This window comes from Cupressus sempervirens, chromosome 4, assembly GCF_028749045.1.
Source record: "Cupressus sempervirens isolate cs-2001-9-10 chromosome 4, ASM2874904v1, whole genome shotgun sequence".
Lineage (NCBI taxonomy): Eukaryota > Viridiplantae > Streptophyta > Pinopsida > Cupressales > Cupressaceae > Cupressus > Cupressus sempervirens.
In genome coordinates this window covers 307,871,062-307,892,286 of record NC_143121.1, presented here as the reverse complement: position 1 = coordinate 307,892,286, position 21,225 = coordinate 307,871,062, and positions in this window count along the sequence as shown.

The following is a 21,225-nucleotide window of genomic DNA, read 5'->3' as shown; positions in this document are numbered from 1 at the left end:
TGATAATAGGTTTTATAAACTCTATCCTAGTATCCTTCAGCATCTATTTCATCCACATGATCTAATTGCAATTTTTTTTTCCTATTACATACTCTACTTATGTTGTACTCTTTGAAATACAATCTTGTTTTCTACTTAGCCAAGAAACCAATTTTCCTTTAGGAAAAAATTCTCCACCACTTGTACTCTTTATATCATCTATATTGCCTACCAAATCCACATGAATATATGCACATAGAGTAAAGTCATTTGATCTATCATACCACATTTCAAAATTAGGTGAACCCATTAAATATATGAATATTCTCTTTATTTCTATATAGTGTTATTTGTTAGGGTCTTCTTGAGATCTTGCAACTATACCAATTGAATTTTGTTTGTCTAGTCTAGTGTGATTAAATGTTGAAAACCTCCAATCATAGATTTATACTTCTTCTACTTAACTGTAGGAGTCTCATCTTTGCTAGATAACTTGTTACTAGTTATCATAGGTGCACCAATAGGTTAACAACTTTCCAAGCCACATCTCTTCAAAATGTCTTTGAAATACTTAGTCTATGATAAGAGAATACCATCACTATTTTGAAAAATCTATAAACCTAAGAAATATTTCATCTCACTAACCACACTCATCTCAAATTCATTCTTTAGTTCATGGGAAAATTTGTCACTTTCTTCATCATTACCTCCAAATATTATGTCATCCACAAATACCACAATAATAAAAAATCCATTTTCAATTTCTTTCAAATACAAGTTACAATCTAAAGTACCTTTCACAAATCGCAACTTTTCTAAATACTTTCAACCTCGCATACTAGGTTCTAGGTGCTTGATTTAGTCCATACAATACTTTTTTCAACTTGCATGCCCTATATTCTTCTTCTATCAAAGGTAATCCTTCAGGATGCTCAATGTAGATTTCTTCTTCAAGTTCTTCATTTAGAAATGCATACTTCACATCTGTGTGATACACTTTGAACTTCTTACTTGATGCATAAGCCAAGAACATCCTTACTAATTCAATTCTAGCAGGAAAAATGTCTCTTCAGAATCTATACCTTCTTGTTGTGAATATCCTTTACATACCAATCTTGATTTACTTCTCACAACCTCACCTTGTTCATTCATCTTGTTTCTAAAAACCCATTTAGTTCCTATAACATTCTTATCTTTAGGTTTGGGAACCAATTCCCATGTCTCATTCTTCACAATTTGATCTAGTTCTTTTTTCATTGCTTGATTCCAATGATCATGCTTCATTTTCATGGTTTTGTTCAACTTGAAAAATCAAATATAGTTCCTCATGTATTTGATTTATTTTTATAACTCCTTTTTATTTGCTTCCAATAATTTTATTAGCATGATAATTCTTTGTTCAATTCCTATTAGATGTAGATGTCAATTACTCAATTCTTACTTCTTCTCTAGGTTCAGATCTTGGTTCTTCTCTGTGTTCCACAATTTGAATATTATTATGCAAATAATTATTAGTCTAAAAAAAGGTTCCAACATTTTCTATGGTAGGCTTAGAATTATCTTCTTCTTTATCTAAATCACAATCAAGAAGTCTCTCTTTAAATCCAAAGTTCTCATCCACTTTCTCATTTGTACTTTCAATAATAGTCTTAGTTATCTGATTAAAACATCTATAAGATTTTCTTTTCAATGAATAGCCAAGTAACATACCTTCATCACTTCTTAAATAAAACTTACCAATCTCATTATCTCTCTTTATATAACATTTATTTCCAATGTCATTATCTCTCTTTATATAACATCTATGTCATCATCGATCTTGATGGAACTACTTTAATATAATCCATCAATGGAATTTTAAGAGTTATTTTCCTCAGGTGATTGAGTATGTCTTCTATAGCTAGATCCTTAATAGGAATAAAAGGATCAAAAAATAATTGAGGAAAGGCTAGAGTCTATATTATAAGAACAATTGCTACAAGAGTGAATAATGGAGTAGGTACATCCTCATTTTCAGCAAGAGGATAATCAATAGTAAACTTGGCAATGACAAGACCCTGTAGTGTTCAAAGATAAGTTCCTAACTATAAGTTAATAAGATTATAGATTATGTCTATTACTAATTAGATTTGTTACTATTAGGAATGGGATTAGGTTGAGCGGAAAGCTAGGATTTTTTTGGTTGACTTGTATCAACATTAGGAGGAGGAGGACGCAACATAGAATATTGTTGAGGTGGTGGCATTATGGCTTGTTGGTTAGGCTAGTGGTTCCCCACTAAGGTGATTGTTTATAGTTACCTTGTGAAGGTTGTCATTGATTATAATTCTACCAAGATTGTTGACATTGGTGCCATTGGTTTATTTTCCAATTTTGATAAGGTTTCAAGTTCATTGTTGGTTATATCTGTACCATTGGTTAGATGGGGGTTGTTTCCATTGATGATTCTGCTAAAGTTGGGATTGACTAGACCAACTATTTTTCCAATTAGGATCATAAGGTCCAAGATTAGGGAAATATTGGTTTTTCCAGTAACTACAAATATAAGAAAAATTATGTAAAAGATCTTGAGCCTTCGTTGAGAGATGTAGATAACATCGCAAATTTTCATCGATGGATTTAAAATTAGTTGGCAATGGATGAGCTTCCAAAGTGGTCAATGTCTGACATTTATGATTCCTCTTCTTTTCTTTATACTATTGACAAAATTTAGGAGTATTTCTATAGCTTTATCATGCTTCAATTTTTCTTGCATGGTGTCCAACTATGTAGCAATGCTATTTGTAATGTCCTACATGAAATAAGATATTATATTAGAATGATCCACCTTGGATACTCCAAAACCATTAATTCTATTAGATGTAGTCTTGAATCCTCTTCCTTAAATAGTTAAGCTATATTGTCCTGATATCTTTCCAACTTCTTTGAGAGATATCACTTCCATCCATGAGATTCAATTCTTCAATACTTTTTTCATTAACACCTTTACTAAAAAGATATTTTTTGGTACTCTTCATTCAACTAATGGGTAAGTGCACCAAGTTGTGGTGCCAAAAAGATGACACTATTTTTTTTCTTTGTAGTTTTAAATAGCGCACATGCACTATAGTGCGTGCGCACTATAGTGCGCACATGCTATAGTGTGTACGCACCATAGCGCGTGCACATTTTTTGAAAAATAAAATTTACAAAGTGCGTACGCGCTATTTGAAATTAAATTTAACAAGCTTTAAATAGTGCATGCGCGCTATAGCGTACACGCACTATATCGCACACACACTATTTAAAGATTTAAATTCTACCAAGCCTAACTTTTGGTTTTGCCTTGGGGATCCAAACCAAAGCTTTGGAGTCCATAAACTGGTCTGAGACATGTTTTGCTGCAAACATACAAAAAATGATTGATTTTTCTTGTGTGCTCTCCTTCTAGTTTCTTCATGGTTGAGCATCAATAAAATCAGGTTACATGACATTGTAGGTCTCTTTGTTAGCTACACAACCATATAATTTATTTTTAATTTGAACTATTTTAAGCCTTTCATCATTAATTTCTTTTGAATGTATGTCCATTTTTTGTCAAAAACCAACATGTACTAATTGGGTTGTAGATTTTAGCTTGTTCATCAAATTTTGAAACAACTTAGTTTTTTAGAAACTAGAATCCATTCTACACACTTTGAAAAAAAGAAGTTTTGATTTTAGATTAGTTTTCAATCATTTCTAGGGGGAGCACATAGATATTTCACATTTTTCGAATGTGTCTAATAAAAAAATTCATTAAAAAAAAAAATTCACATTATAAAATTACCCAAAAAATATGGGATAAACTACATAGTGTTAGGTAACTTTTGACTAGAGCGATTAAAGAATTTCAAAAAAAAGGTTAAAATTTTAGGGGGGCCACACTTTGTACTATGTTATGTTTTTCTGGAATAAACAACACCACTTTTTGTGGCCCCCTCTTTTGAGGACCTAAAACTAAACCATTTTGAAAAAAAAAATAGTAGTTTAGAAACTAGATTTAATGGACTATGACTTTTGTTTTTGTCATATCTTAAAATTTTGAGCGTAACTATCTTCAAATTCTTTTTGAAGTCTAGAAATTGCTGATTTCAGGAAAAAGGTGTCCACTTATACACCCCTTATGGCACCACAACTTGGTGCACTTACCCTAATGTTGAGTGTTTCTTTGTAGATTAAACATGGACCTAGAGACATCTTAAAAATAGCATCCCCTTTCATATCAAAAACTTTGTACTCCTTGTATCTATTAAGAAACAAGTCTTTCATGACATTCTAGAGAGCTACAACATTTTTACACGAACCCATAAACCATCTTAAAGTTGCCTATTTTAGAGTAGATGGAATGAACTTTAGCTTGTGGGCATTAGTTGTGTAGTGATGGCTCTGGCATAGGATGTCAAACTCAAAAAAGAAGGTCTCATGTTCTTAAGTAATAAGGCCATAGAATTTCTGCAAAAGAGACGATGGAATTTTCTTCAAGTTATTATTATCATGAATGTTAGGTATAGGAAAGGGAAAGATTGGTTGGTACCTTCTTGTCCTAGTTGGTAGATTACAAGTGCTAGATGTCTGTCTTGATATTTAGGTTCAGAAAAAGGGTCATTCAAGTGCAGTGAAGCTTCAAATGATGGTGTTAATGGAAATTATTCTTGGGCATCAACATATGAATTTTCAAGTGGTGGTTCTTTGGTAAATTGGTCTTCTTCTTGGTTCTCAACTTAGGGATCTTCTTGCTCAAGACATGGAATTTATTATATTTTGAAGGGCTTAATTCGAGGAAGGAAAATACCAATATGGTCTCTTCTTCTATACATACAAAGAAAATGAAAACATAACTTCTATACTATGACAAAACAAAAAAAAACCACCCTTGAGAAAGGTTTAGATTGACACCATCCCTAGGAATGGTGCCAAAAATGCTTAGTCAAGTGATCTGTTTGGAAACTAGAGTTTTGAAATCATTTATTGGATATCCTAAGTAGCACCCAAGTAGCTAATTGAACTCATTTAATTTATCAACTAGGGACATAGAATTGAAATGGTATCTACAAAGTATGTGCTCTAAACACTCCTAATTGTCATTCCTAATCTATGAGAATAAAATTGCTAGACTTAATAGAAGTAGAAATACTGAATTAAGCATAGAATTAAGAAAATTAATCTTGGGGTGCAAGATTTTAATTACAAATAGGATTCTACATTATTTTCCTTTGTTTCAAGAAAAACCAACAATATTACTAATGGATGAAACAGCAACAAAGTTCTATCTATTCTAAAAGGAAACAAATAGAATGCTCATACTAACTAGATTCAAACACCAAGTAGCCCCCCTTGGATAAGTAAATGATTATAAACTCAAGATAAAGTTTTTAGAGCTAGTGTCATGTCCCCTTTTCAAATAATTAAAAAATAATAAACTTTGCTAAGGCAAACAGGCTCCAATAAGGTGAAGTTTCGGAAAAAGGGGCTAATCTTTGGAAACCAATGGAATAATAAATAAAAATTATTATTAAATTATATTTTATTAACCCCTCTTGGACGTGAGTTAGGGTTATGCCCTCTTTCAAGGGGTTTGGAGGCATTTTGGGCTCATTCCACAACTTGATTTTTGCTAATTTTCTTGTTGTTCTTCAGAGGCTGCCAAACCTGTGGAGAAGGAGACCCAAGAATGGGAGTTTGCAAGTTTCCAGGAAGGCTAAGGATGGGAGTTTGAAGCCATTCCATGTGCATGCTCATACAGAGTTTGCCTTTGTGCTGAATAGTGCTGATTTGTGGGTTTTCGGGTTTGTTTTTGGTTTGAGTTTGGTGTTTTCAGTTGAGTGTTTCATATCAGTTTGGGTTTCTACTGTATTTCAGACTTTAAGATGTTAAAATAGAGCTAAATATATGTATTGGGTTGTGATTAAATTTTTGAGATAGTTTATGAGTGTTTTTGTGATGTTTTCGGGCATTGTGTGTTAATTTCGGGAGCCCGATTGAGCATAGTTTTGTCCTACATTTGTGAGCTGTTGTGTAAAGGCTATACAAATCTGGAAATGTCATTTTGTAGGCTTTTATGCTGCTGAAATTTCTGTAAAAACGTCCATTCTCAGATTTATTAATAATTTGTAAAGTTGTGAAGTTTTTTGGCACTAATTTGGACATACCCGATTTGGGTTTTATTGGAAAATTGGCAGATCTTTGTAATATTGGTTGTTTGATTTTAAAAATTAGATTTGAGGCTGGAAATACCATGCAAAATCAGTAAAGGGACATTTTAGTGGTATCAGAGCCATGATCTTGCCAGCCTGAGGGTTTGTAGAAGTTGCATGTCAATTTTAACAACTACCCAGATCTTGCATGTCAGTTTTGACAACTACCCAGATCTTGCATGTCATATTTTATGGTTGCATGTTGCTTCTAATTAGTTGCATGTCAAAATTTATGATCGCATGCAACTAAGTGAAAGAGAAAAAAGATATTTGCAACGAGAAAAGAATAAAGAAATTTTGATCAAACCCCTAGTTGAAAGCAAAAGTACAAAATCCAAGGAAGAAAAAAGTATGGCTGATCTAGATGAGATGGAAAAGAAATTCTTCCAAGACATCCAAAATACTCAGAAGCAAACAGTGGATGGTTTGGCAGAAACTAGAGAGTTTTTGCGAATATTGAAAGAAAAATTACAAGGAGTTGCATCTATTAATGAGAAAGGGAGCACTTCAGAGGAGCCAAGAAATGGGAGATCCACACCATCTAAATGAACCAAAACTATTTTCTTGCCTACAGATGAGCCGCTAGTACCAAATCCAGCCATTAATCTAGTGGAAGAGGTTACAGGTAACTTGATTACATTAAGAGCTACTTACAATGGCTTAGATGATGACTTTCACAGTTTAGTTCCTTTTAGAGAATATGTGGATATGATGAACACTTTGATGCCCAAGAAAGAGAATAGGAGGGAGCATGACACAAGTGGAAGAGAGCTCAAAAATAAAATAAGCAAGTTTACAGCACCTACTTTTGATGGAACAAATAAAATTTCAGCTAGAGCATGGCTACAAAAATTACAAACTTTCTTCACACTTAACCCCATGAAAGAGAGTGATGCTATTCAATTTGCAAGTCTACACTTGGAAGATGCAGCCTATGATTGGTGGTATCTTGGAATGACTACTCAAGGTCACGATCAGGTAACTACATTTGAAGATTTCAGTCAAAGAGTGATAGATAGATTTGACCTCAAGGATGATGAAGAGTACTTTAAAGAATTGTCAAAGTTGAAGCAAACCAAATCAGTTAATGAGTATATAGAAGAATTTCAAAAAGTGGTTGTTATGGTACCTGATATGAGTGAAAAGAAGATTGTTTATCTTTTTCTTGATGGTTTAGAAGATTCTGTTAAGGGTTTGGTTAAGGCTTTCTCACCCTCAACCTTACAGGAAGCTATCAAAAGAAGCTTGCAACTTGAAACTTGCGTGCCTATGAAATCAATCACTAATCAAAAACCCCCAAATCTTTGGCAACATAAGGGAAATTTTCAGAAAAAGACTTTCCTAACACTACCACCAAAAGATGTGACAACTGTGGCAAAAAAGAAGGTAGATGAAGAGACTAGGAGTGAATTACGAAGGAAAAAGCTTTGCTTTACTTGTAGACAACCATGGGTTCCAGGAAATAGATGTTTGGGGAAAGGTCAAGTGCACTATATTGAAGTTGCTTCAGAATCTGATTCAGATGAGCATGAGGAATTTCATGATACTAAGGAGGAGGTAGAAGAAGAGAAAGTAAAAGAAATCAGCAAGGATGGCACTTTAGCAACATTATTAGGAGTCCCAAGATACCATCCCTTCCAAATTCGAGGGGTACTAGCAGGGAAAAGGTTGACCGTTCTTCTTGATAGTGGGGCAACTCACAATTTTATTGATGAGGGATTTGTCATGAAAAGAGGGCTTAAAGTAGAAGATTTTGAGCGATTCAATGTTACTGTAGCTGATGGATTCACTATGCCTTGCACACGGGTGGTGAAACAACTCAAGATGACCTTAGGAGATTATGAGTTATGTGATGACTTCTATGTGGTTGGTATTGGGGAGACAGATCTTGTATTGGGTGTTCAATGGTTGTACTCTATCGGAGGCTATTACATGAACCATCAAACTATGGAGTTTAAATTTCATTCCAATGGGAAAGAAGTCATATTGAGAGGGTTATCGAATGGAGCACCTAAGGCGGTCTCTGCAAAGAGGACAGAGAGGACTTTTTGAAGAGGACAAGTAACATGGGCAGCAGGAATCATAATCCAACCAACAAGCTCTCCAAAGAATCAAGGTAATTTCCATTTTGAAATTCAAAATATTCTTGATAAGAATAGTATAGTTTTCAATGATTTGCCTCCAAGATTACCACCAGATAGAGGTTTTGAGCATGTTATAGAGTTAGAACAAGGTGCCAAACTATTAAAGAACTCCTGGACTTGGGATTCATAAGGCCTAGCTCTAGTCCATTTGCATCATCTGTGGTACTTGTCAAGAAAAAGGATGGTACAATGAGAATGTGTATAGACTACAGGGCTCTAAACAAGAAGACCATAAAAAATAGGTATCCCATACCACGCATAGATGAACTCATTGATGAGTTACATGGTGTTGTATACTTCTCAAAAATTGACTTAAGATCGAGCTACCATCAAATCCGAATGAGGAGTGAAGATGTGGAAAAGACTGCTTTCATATGTCACTATGGGCACTTTGAATTTCTTGTTATGCCATTCGGACTCACTAATGCACCTGCAACATTCCAATCTTGTATGAATAAGGTATTCAGTCAACATCTTCAAAAATTTGTTTTGGTATTTTTCGATGATATCTTGATATACAGTAAAACATGGGAAGAGCATCTAAAGCACATAGACACTATTTTGGAAATCTTTGAGCAACAATCCTTCTATGCTAAGCTATCTAAATGTGAGTTTGGTTTGATAGAGATCCTATATTTGGGACATATTATAAGTTCTAAAGGAGTATAGGTTGATCAACAAAAAATCTAGGCAATTTTGGATTGGCCTCCACCCACTAATCTTACACAGTTGAGAGGTTTCTTCGGGTTGTGTAGCTACTATAGCAGATTTGCCAAGGGATTTTCTCAGCTTGCTGCCCCCTTGACTGATTTGACAAAGAAAGCAGCTTTTTTTTGGACAGAAGAGGCACAAAAAACAATTGATAAGCTTAAGGAGGTAATGAGTTCATGCCCTGTGCTTGCAATTCTAGATTTCTCTTTACCTTTTGTTGTTGAATGTGATGCTTCTGGAGAAGGTATAGGGGCTGTCCTAACTCAAAGGGGACATCCAATAGCATTTGAGAGTAGAAAATTAAATCAATCAGAGAAAGGTTACTCCATCTATGATAAGGAAATGTTGGCAATCATGCATGCACTTCATAAGTTTAGACAATATTTGGTATGTGGGAGATTCATTGTAAAGATAGACCATAATAGCCTCAGGTTCTTCTTGAACCAAAGGGATTTGAATGATCTTCAACAAAAATGGGTAAGCAAATTGCAAGCTTATGATTTTGATATTGAATACATGAAAGGAAAGAATAATGTGGTTGCTGATGCTCTCTCAAGAAAGCCCACTTTGTGTTCCTTATCATTTATCTCTGCTGATTGGAAAGTCTCCATAATTTTAGAGTATGCTAAAGATTCATTTGCCACCAAGATTTTGGATAAGTTAGTGGATGATAACAAGTACAAGGTTGTTGATGAATTGATTTATTACAAGAATAGGATCTTCTTAGTGCCAGGGTCAAAAACTAAGGAGAGGATATTGAGGGCCTTTCATGACACACCTTTGGCTGGTCATCAGGGATACTTCAAGACATACAAGAAAATTTGAGAGCAGTTTTCATGGAAGGGTATGAAGCAGGATGTCCTTAAACACATTAAGGAATGTATGGTATGCCAACAAAGCAAGAGTGAGCAAAATTTTCCTGCAGGGTTGTTGCAGCCACTTCCTATTCCCGAACAAAAATGGGAAAGTATTTCCATGGATTTCATCACTGGGTTTCCCAAGGTTCAAGGTAAGGATTGCATATATGTGGTGGTAGATAGAATAACTAAGTATGCACATTTCTTTCCTATCACATCTGATTTCAAGGCATCACAAGTGGTCGAATTGTTCTTCAAGGAAATTTTTAGATTACATGGTTTGCCTAGAAATATTGTTAGTGATCGGGACAGTAGATTCCTCAGCTCTTTTTGGAAGGAGCTCTTTCATTTGGTACGAACTAAACTCACTCCCAGTACTAGCTATCACCCTCAAACAAATGGACAAACAAAGATAGTTAATAAATGGATAGAGGGATATTTGAGGAACTATGTTTCAAATCAACAACATGCTTGGGTGAAATGGCTACACCTAGGGGAGTATTGTTACAATACATCTCATCACATGTCTATTGTTATGCCTCCTTTTCATGCTCTTTATGGTTATGATGCCCTTTCCTTTGTTGATCTAATACTTTCCGATAGCAGAGTACCCGCAGGCAGTGATTTCATCAAGCAAAGCCAAGACATAATAAGGTCCCTCAAGGATAATCTACAACATGCACAGAACCAACAAAAGATATATGCTGATAGGAAAAGGATTGAAAGATCTTTTGAGGTGGGAGATTTGGTATTTTTTAGGTTGCAGCTATATAAGCAAACCACCTTGAAGAGGAGTGGGGCAGAGAAACTTAAGCCAAGGTTCTATGGGCCTTATAAAATCATCAAGAAGGTAGGAGAGGTAGCTTATGAATTGGAGCTCCCACCAAACAGCAAAATACATAATATTTTTCATGTATCTTGCTTAAAGAAGGTTCTAGGCCAGCAAACCATAGTATCTACAGAATTACCACCTCTTGATGATGAAGGGAAATTAGTTTTGATACCAGAAGAGATTTTGGATACAAGAGAGAAAAGGTTGAGAAATAGGAGCGTCATAGAGCATTTGGTCAAATGGAAAGGATTACCACTAGAGGATGCAACTTGGGAAGGAGCACATATTCTTGAGAATTCCAACCTTCATTGCTTGAGGAAAAGCAATATTTGGGAGGGGAGGACTTGTCATGTCCCTTTTTCAAATAATTAAAAAATAATAAACTTTGCTAAGGCAGGCAGACTCCAAAACGGTGAAGTTTCGAAAAAAGGGGCTAATCTTTGGAAACCAATGGAATAATAAATAAAAATTATTATTAAATTATATTTTATTAACCCCTCTTGTATGTGAGTTAGGGTTATGCCCTCTTTTAAGGGGTTTGGAGGCATTTTGGGCTCATTCCACAACTTGATTTAAATGCTAATTTTCTTGTTGTTCTTCAGACGCTGCCAAACTTGTGGAGAAGGAGACCCAAGAATGGGAGTTTTCAGGTTTCCAGGAAGGCTAAGGATGGGAGTTTGAAGCCATTCCATGTGCATGCTCATACAGAGTTTTCCTTTGTGCTGAATAGTGCCGATTTGTGGGTTTGAGTTTGGTGTTTTCAGTTGAGTGTTTCATATCAGTTTGGGTTTCTGCTGTATTTCAGACTTTAAGATGTTAAAATAGATCTGAATATATGTATTGGGTCATGATTAAACTTCTGAGATAGTTTATGAGTGTTTTTGTGGTGTTTCCGGGCATTGTGTGTTAATTTCGGGAGCCCGATTGAGCATAGTTTTGTCCTACATTTGTGAGCTGTTGTGTAAAGGCTATACAAATCTGGAAATTTCATTTTGTAGGCTGTTATGCTGCTGAAATTTCTGTAAAAATGTCCATTCTCCAATTTATTAATAATTTGTGAAGTTGTGAAGTTTTTTGGCACTAATTTGGACGTACCCGATTTGGGTTTTATTGGGAAATTGGCAGATCTTTGTAATATTGGTTGTTTGATTTTAAAAATCAGATTTGAGGCTAGAAATACCATGCAAAATCAGTAAAGGGACATTTCAGCTAGAACTATCATTTTTATTGATATTGAACCATCAACATTATAAACTAAAAATAAAAGACTATATATTGAATGCTTTTCAATCACTTCTTAACTAACTCAAGAGGATTGAATTAACAAGTTATTTATAACATATAAGGAAAACCATCTTCCCTAAATCTAGGATCCCTCAAAAAATGGGGACTCAACAACATCATTAATGAAATACGTCAATGTATAATACATTCTTCTTAATTGAACAAGAGCTCATCAAATATTGTGTGCCATAATTTTTGATTTGCATGCAAGCAGTTGACAGTTGCATTGCCCTGATCCCCAACTGAACCATTGGTATAGGGAAGCCACATGAACCTATGATTAATTCCCTTGACCCTCCCTCTTCTAATCCTCTTTTAATTTCTCCTATAAATGATTATTATACATTCCAAATATCATTACATATATCCATCTCAATAACTCACAGAAAGCATTGATGCATAGATAGATTAATCCTTGATAATGACATGACTACCAAAACCTACCCCTTAAAAGTTTGAAGGAATAAACTATTCTATCTAAATTATACACACATGATCCCATTTTTCACATATAATTTCTAGCTATAGCATTATAAACCATATGGTGTGTTTAAAACAATATCAGAGAATAGTAATTATAGATTTATATAGAGTAAATAATTAAAAGCATTTGAACTTAAAAATAAGAAGACCCTTGAAATAACCATAAAAACCATAAAAATATACTATTTCATAGCCCTATTAGTCATCCTATTTTGAAGATAGTTCAACTGTACTTAGTACATCCCTAAACTGTACTAATAGTTTTTCAAGATTATAAGGGCATTATAGATTCCAAGCTGAAGAGCTTTTCAAAAGGTAGGCTAAACCAATACATGTTATGTAGATAATTTATTCTTTATTCATTCAAATGCCCTTTTTTCCTCATCTTTCTAGTTAAATTTATTTTCATCCCAACATTAAAATAATCCAATAATGGAGCACAAATTTCACTAAAATTTCTATAAATTTGGATATGTCAATGTAAACTTCTAACCTCTATACCTATTTTAGGGGTAGGCAATTTAAGGACAGATTCAACCTTGGTCTATTATATCTTTAGTGTTGATAAAAATTATTCAATTGTATATTGTCATTGATGTCACACATGTTATACTCTAACCAAGTACTGCCAATTGTAACCGAGTAGAACTTCAAAAATAAAGACAAGTTCAATGATTAGTTGTAACCAATCTCATTCAATCATTGAAGGATTCATATATAAACTAAGCTAGGTCAATCACCAAAGGGTTTCAGTGTAAATTGAGTCAAGTCTATTAAGGAACTCAATGGTAATAGAGTGACCTAGTTTTAGTTCAAGCCAACTTGCATCATAATAAATTTGTTGGTTATTTGGTCTATGAAATCAAAATTAATGAATGTTATTATTTATGTGTAAGGGTATTTAAGTGAAATTGAGATTGTATTTCATATATATGAAAGGTCAAGTTGTGGGTTGAAATATGGAAGTTGTGGAAAGAGAATACGATGTGAATGAAGAAGCATATTTGATTAAGGTAAGAACATACAAAGAACTAAAAAGAATGTTTTGGTCAGGAAGGATCCAAAGGATAAAGCATAACAATGTTCTAAATTTATAATCCAGTTGCTTCATCAATTAGATCAATCATTGTTAGTCTCTAACAACTGTAACAATGAAGAAATCTCTTAATAGAGTTGACTTGGTCGTCATTTTGTAAATTCTCTAACAAGGTGGAATTTCTAGGTTGAAGTGTCTTAAGACCTCTAACAAGGCTACTCCTAATAGGGTTATTTTAATCCTTTAATAGGGTCACACCTAATAGTGTTTTTTGTAAACTTTAATAGGGTTGGCTCCTAATAGGGCTCACTTTAGAAGAGTAAAAAGTCGTAACTAGTTGCATTCCAAGGTGGTTTTCCCAAATCGGGTTTCCTTGTTAAATCTATATCTCTTATGTTCATGTTATTTTCTTATTGCCTTATGTTTCTATAACTAAGTTACTAAATGTTAATACACATTAACATTTTGAGATTTCTTTGCTAACCGAGTTGTAGTGGATTGCTTATTCTAACTAAGCCATGAGTTATGAGTGATTTTGTATCAAAATCTAAGGGATTTGAAATTTTTTTAATGGTAATTGATTCACCCCTCCCCTCTTAGTTACCCTTCTTATATTTCCAACAATTGGTATCAAAGTGATTGGTGCTTTTAGAAAAGGTTTCAAGGACCTAAGCTAAAGATCAAGATGTCCTACATAAGGAAGATTCCTAAGTTGAACAAAGATAATTTCAAAGCATGGAAGGAACTCATGAAGTTGCATTTGGGAACCATTGGAGATATAAGACTAAAATTCTTAGAGAACCAATATGTGGCACATCTTGATCCTTTGACTGTGGATCAAATGGTAGATAAGAATAATCACAACACAATGATGATTGCCATTTCTTTTGCTCTCAATTATTTTGAATTTAATGAAGGAAAAGATACTACTTATGAAATGTGGAACAAGATACAAAAGATCTAACGAGGAGATGACAATGTAAGTAGATTAAAAGAAGGAAGTCTAAGAGGCCAATTTGATTAGATTAAGTTGAGACAACATGAAAAAAATTGTGTTGGTTCTTTAAAAACCTAATAGTTTTTAGAAACCAAATACTGGGATATAGATGAAAAAACTTAGTCTAAAGATTAGCTAATTCTTATATTCAACTATACTTATCCCAAATTTGGACCAAATTTCAATAGAGCACAAAGACTCTCTACACTTTAGGCTCTACAAGGCCAAGGAAGGTGCACTGCAGGGATTGGAATGACTGGTTATTTGATATTCTTTCTTTAAAATTCATTCACTCAAACTTCTTTTTAGATCTATCCCCTATAGAAAGAAAGGTAATCAATCTTCTAGATTTGTGATAAACTCCTTGATCATAGTAGCCAACTCTAACTAAAAGGAAAGCTATTGCAAATAAGTAATGACCAATAATTACATTCTTTGTTATAGAAAGTAAATATTGATTTTGATTTAAATGTACTTTTTGTAACCAAATAATTGCATCAATTTGCATCACAACTCATGACTAGTGCCTTATCCATTGCTATATAGAGTCACACAAGTAAATAATTGACCTATTTAATTGACTTGCAATTAAATTTACCAACTGTTAACTGTACAATGCATTCTTATGATATCCCTCTCATGTGTCTAGAAACCCTACCAATTTATGGAATCATTTACTCAATTCCTTGTGTTGAAAAAAATATAAAATAAATAAATTGACATACAACCTATCCTAGCTGCATTAATTTTTATGAACATTTCTCATCCAATCCCAAAAAAACATGCATATGAAAATTGAGATAGAACTTAGAGACATAGATATTTAGAACTCCCTCTTTGTATTAATATTATTTGAAAATAATACATCATTGATGTAATTCTCAAAATATAACTCAAAATATGACAAATCCTATCATTCACTTTTCATTATGTATTTATAAGTATGCAAATTTGAAACAACATATCATTGACACAAAAATTGGACTGACTACAAATAGCATAAACAATAAAAATTACATAGACTTTGGACCATCACTCAACATCTTGGAAATCATTTTATAATAAATATTGCAGTAAGCTTTAGATGGGAAGATAGATGTCAAAATTCTACAAGAAATAAAATACAAAGATGTTTCTATACTGTTACATCACAAACATTCTTTGTACTTTGATCAAAATTAGGATGCAGTTACAAAATTGGTAGATGACACTTTTTGCAGATATCTTGAACATATTTATGTTTGTCTTTAACTACCTATTTCTTTCCTTGCCTTTTCATTATCCTTTTTTGCCCCTTCTTCCTTTAAGTCAAATCCTTGAATTGTCTAATCACTTTCACCAGATGGTATGGACTTTATATCTACTATAACTTCCTAGATAGCAATATTGGTGTCCACATCAAGCCAAGTTGCATCGCTACTAGATATAATTATTCAAGGTGATTTCTCCACTTTGCATCTATTAAGGAATTGAACTCTAAATTTTTTTTTGACATTTCAGCCTCTACCTTATATAGCATGTCTATTAGATCATACACTACCACCAAACTTGCCTCATCATTGCAATATACCAAGAATCTAGGATGAGCCAAAATATTGTCAAAAGAAACTGATTGTTCCATCCAATCCTTAAATTCTCCATCTCTATCCAAAATTGTGGGCACAAAATTGGGTGTTCCTATGGAAATTGTTTTCATTTTATTCTAAATTAATTACAACTTGCCAGCAAAGAAACCATTCAGATCATTTACTTTATTTTTCATTTTATCAGAATTGATAATCATTACCTTTGGAAAATCTTTCTTTTGTGTCAATAGAGGTACAAGATTATCAAAAAATTGGGTGTTGGGACCCCATGTATCGAACACTTGTATTTAGATCCCTACAAGATTACAATGCACATTTTGTGAAACAAGTTTCAATGCATTTATCTTGTGCACCAACAAGTTCTTGATAGTTCTAAATTCAATTTCCTTGCTAGATTCCAAATCTTCTTCATCAACTACCATGGTCTGGCCTATCACATCCTCTGTCTCAAGTCTTTGGCCCTATGTTTGTATGTCCTGATCTTTAACCTCTTTGATGGACCTGGTAGTCATTTTCAAAGTCACTATTAATTTCATTCTCCAACTATAGGTTTCTTCATTCTAAAACTAATGCCTCCTAGTTTTAATGTACCACTCATAGGCATCTTCTAGTTGTTCCTCTTGTGCATCTATCCTATTTTTACCGATCATTGCTACTGAATTTTGTGGTCCATAAATCTAGCTACTCAGAGCAGAGTGCGTATTCTAGAATATAATATTTTCTTTAGGGGAAACTTTAATTTCCATAATAGTAGGCTTCTAGTTTTCTAGAGCTAAGCTCCATATTGCCATAGTTTGGGCATCAATTTTATACCCAGAGTCTCTAAATTTCCCCCTCTGATTCTCATCTTCAAAGTGTATGGTTCTTTCTTTTCTTCTCATTTGATCTAATAAAAATAAAGAATATATATCCCATCCTAGGAAGACAATCATACCACTTCTCTTCACTAGCTCTTTGGCTTCTTCCATAGTGAGGTTTTCACTAGTAGGGTCATATTCCTATAGTTTCTAAAACATCTTAACAACTACTTCATCCAAGTCACCTAGCTTCATTTGTAGGGATAACTTATTTTGTTTCAATTTTAATAGAAAACCCTTGAATTCTTTTGTTTTGGTGAACTTATCATTGCTTATGAATTCATTTGCCTCTATGATCTTGTCATCAAGCATTCGGGCTTCAAGCTCAATATTTTTGACTCTTTTACATCATTAGTGGCTGGATTTATTAGAAAATTTATTCTCACAATATCAAACTACTGGCTACCACTTGGAAGAGTTTGTAATGCTTTTTGTGTAGCCTTTGGTGGAATCTCCACCATTTTCTACTTCTTATTTATTTTTTGGGCACACTCTAAATGATCTTCCTATTTTCTTCATCATCATTGACTTCTATCACAATGTCCTAATAAGAAGACTTAGGATCTACTCTTTTCTGGATCTCTTTAGGCACTTGAGCTGAAATTTCATCAAAACTTTCAACACACTTATCCAATCTGGCTTAGTACTCCATCTCATGATAAAATCCCTTGAAAGATGGATCTACCTTCTTCATCTCTTGCTCAAAAGCTACTACATCCCTAAATTTAATTATTCTTTCCCTCCATACATATTCATCCAATCTGTTAGAAATGACATCCTCCTCCCATTAAAATTTTGTTGGAGATAAGGTATAACTCCTCATTCTCTTCAAGGCATTCCTAACTACATTCTATGGGTCATAGATTCAAGCAGGGGTCATTGAAAATTAGTATTCTATAAGGAAAGCATCATTTTCCTCAATTGTATTCTTTCCTATCTCAAATTATCCTACTTTGGTACAACTACATAAGAAATCCCCCTTCTTCATAGCTTTCCCTAAATATTCTATGTTTAATGAAATTAATAGCCATAATAATTTTACAATTCCTAACCTCTCTGGCACAACATTTGGAAGAGGATGGGGGTCTAAGAGCATACAAAAACAATAATAATATTATATTCTTAAAAAAGAAAAACACTACCCCAATGATGTCCTATCTATTTTCCCACACCAAAACACAAATTTGGCTTAACTATCTTCTTCACACTATGTGGTATTCTTTCATTAAAAGTTCCTATCATCTTTAATACAAGGTGTACAAAGTCATTATAGAAAGAAATAAAATTAGAATAAGGGTATAATATTTTCCATATCGTAGTCCATCTTTGTATGGGTAATCTTTCTCCCCACTCCTCTATGCACTCAAAAAAACTCTAATAAAAAAGATCTACATTTTCTAGGAACAATATTAGATGCATGAGCATGGATTAGTGAAAGAACTTGAAATTCTCCAATATTCCCTCCTTATTAGCACCAATATTCCCTCCCTATTAGCAAAAATTTCATCATGAATTTTGGTGATGATGTAGTCAACAAAATCATATCCCAAATTTGTGTTGAGATCCTAAATGTTTAATACCATGATGTAGTGTGCACCAATAGCATATATGGTTCCATCTGAACCTAGGGTTTTGTTCAAAGAAAAGACAATATTCTTCATATAATTCTAAAAGAACTCAAGAGGCATGGATTTATCCTCTTCCTTTTTCTTTGGTATTTCCCACTTCTCTTTGTGTACTTGAGGGATGTGCCTAGTTATAACCCTACCCATGTAAAAATTCTTGTGGTTTTTTAAATTTTCATTGAATGTTTCTATGTCAATTGGCAATGACATAGGGCCTCCCAAGTTAAATACTTTAATGAATGTCTCCTTATCAAATGCTAAGAAGATACTCCTATCCTTCCAATGAAATGACTTGTTGACTGAGTTGTAACATTTTATCAATGCCTTCATTAGGTTGACATCCACAAAGACCAATGATATGATTAACTTTACCAAGTTCCTATTCCAAGGGTTACATATTGGGACCTTCTAACAAACACTTTACTTGGGTCTTAACTAAACTAACATATCAAAGAAATATAGTTATACGTCATTTTTATAGGAAAATAGTTATATCAGTTACGTTCATGTGATTGAGAGTAATGGTTACAATTAGTTAAACATAAATCTCATAGCTAACAATTGAAAAAATCATCAATGAATTTACCAAGGAAATTAAAATTTACATACCACAAAATTCAAAACTAAAATTAGTCTAGGAATGCTTTTACAAATACCCAGGTCAATCCACAAATACCATGTACAATCAAATGATAATTACCATTAAATACCACCCAAATGATGATTTACCATCAAATACAACTATATTAATTAGGGAATCAATTAACATTGGATCATTTAGGACATCACATACCACTATATTAATTAGGGTATCAATTACCATTGGATCATTTATGACATTAGATATTGCTATATCAATTAAGGAATCAATTACTATTGGATCATTTAGGACATTAGATACCACTATATCAATTAGGGTATCAGATACCACTATATCATTCAGGGCATCAAATACTACTATATCATTTAGGACATCATATACCACTATATTATTTGGGGCATAAAATACCTTTGTTTCATTCTTTTTCTTCCTATTGCTAACTATGGCAATAACATAAGATTGGAAGATATGCTCATAATCATTATTCTTATAAATGAAAGACTGAAATAACAATCCTATAGATATATTTCATATTTAGTTGGAAGGTCAAGAAATCTAATTGGTTACCAATTACATTGACGAGAAAGGTTGCTTACATCAAAGGAAAAAAATAAATTCAATGATATAACTTAATCCATCATATCTCCTACTTGTATAAATATCATGAAAGTAAAAATACTTGTTATCAATAAATGTTTGAATGCTCATCTTGTGGAGAGGGGAAACATGGCCAGTGGCTTAACCACCCAACCATGGACCTTCAACTTTTCCCCATGCTTTCTCTAAATAGAAAGGCCCTCCCTACCTAGAATAGACATGGAGTTCACCTTGTTGGCCACTAAGCATCCTGACACTTAATCACACCACTCAACTTGACAACAGAGAATGAATTTGACATGCATAAGCTATTAAATGATTTTCCTTTGTTAAAATGATATATAGTTGTTATATCTAATTCTAATTCTATATTATTATAGATTTTTTTATCACCTTTTCACCTCTTCCTTCGCCATACAACTGGGTGAGTCCGTCATTTTTATATCTCAAAGTAAACCAACACTAATCCTTAGCTAGTGTATGAAAATTACATGTTCTAGCATATAATCAACTTTTATAACTTGAGGAAAATAATATTAAGACTTAAAAAAATACAAATTTGATTCTCTCATATAGCAGTAAATATTTAAAGATGTATAGACTTGACATGAACAATTGATCTTGATTCCATATGGGAATAACTGGCTCACTGAGAAACTATTCAGTGCCACCAAAAAAAGATGAAGTTTAGTATTTAATGGAAATATACCTTACTATTGTAAGTACAAATGCAGTAGTAATTTGATAAATAAAATACATTTATCATTCGATTATGGAAAGTTGACCACATAACCTAGTTTTTGGAAGAAGGGAGAGTCTTGGTTGGATGCTAACAATCCAGTTCTTCCACTAGAGTAATTATGAATGCATAGCTCTGAGTGACTAACAATTGTGACTTTTAGTAGAGGTATAAAGGAGAAGGTAAGGATGTGAGAAATACTACAGAGATAAATCAGAAATAGAATAGGGAGACAAAATCAGTTCTTCATCTGAGTTTCTCATGGCTCCCAAATATATAGAGGCATTTGATTTCCCAAAGGCTTCCAAGAAGTCATAACTCTTAAAGAAACATTTCTCCTTCTTGGATGCCAATTTAATATGCCAAGTGTGCATTTTGGTTTCTAGTAAAGAAAATAAATAAATAAATATGGAAAAGAACGTGAAAGGTTACAAATCAAAAGAATAATATAAACATATTTATTTACTTACACATAATTTTACATGTAAATAAATATTTTATTAAGATGAAACATATTAAATGTTTATCCAATGTCGTACCTTTTAAATACATATATCTAAATACATGTTTCATCTTGGAAGATTTATTTTATCTTCTTGTACATGCATTTAAATGTACATATTAAATAGATAAAATCTTGTATAAAAATAATACTATGATATCACCTTTAATTTATATCTAT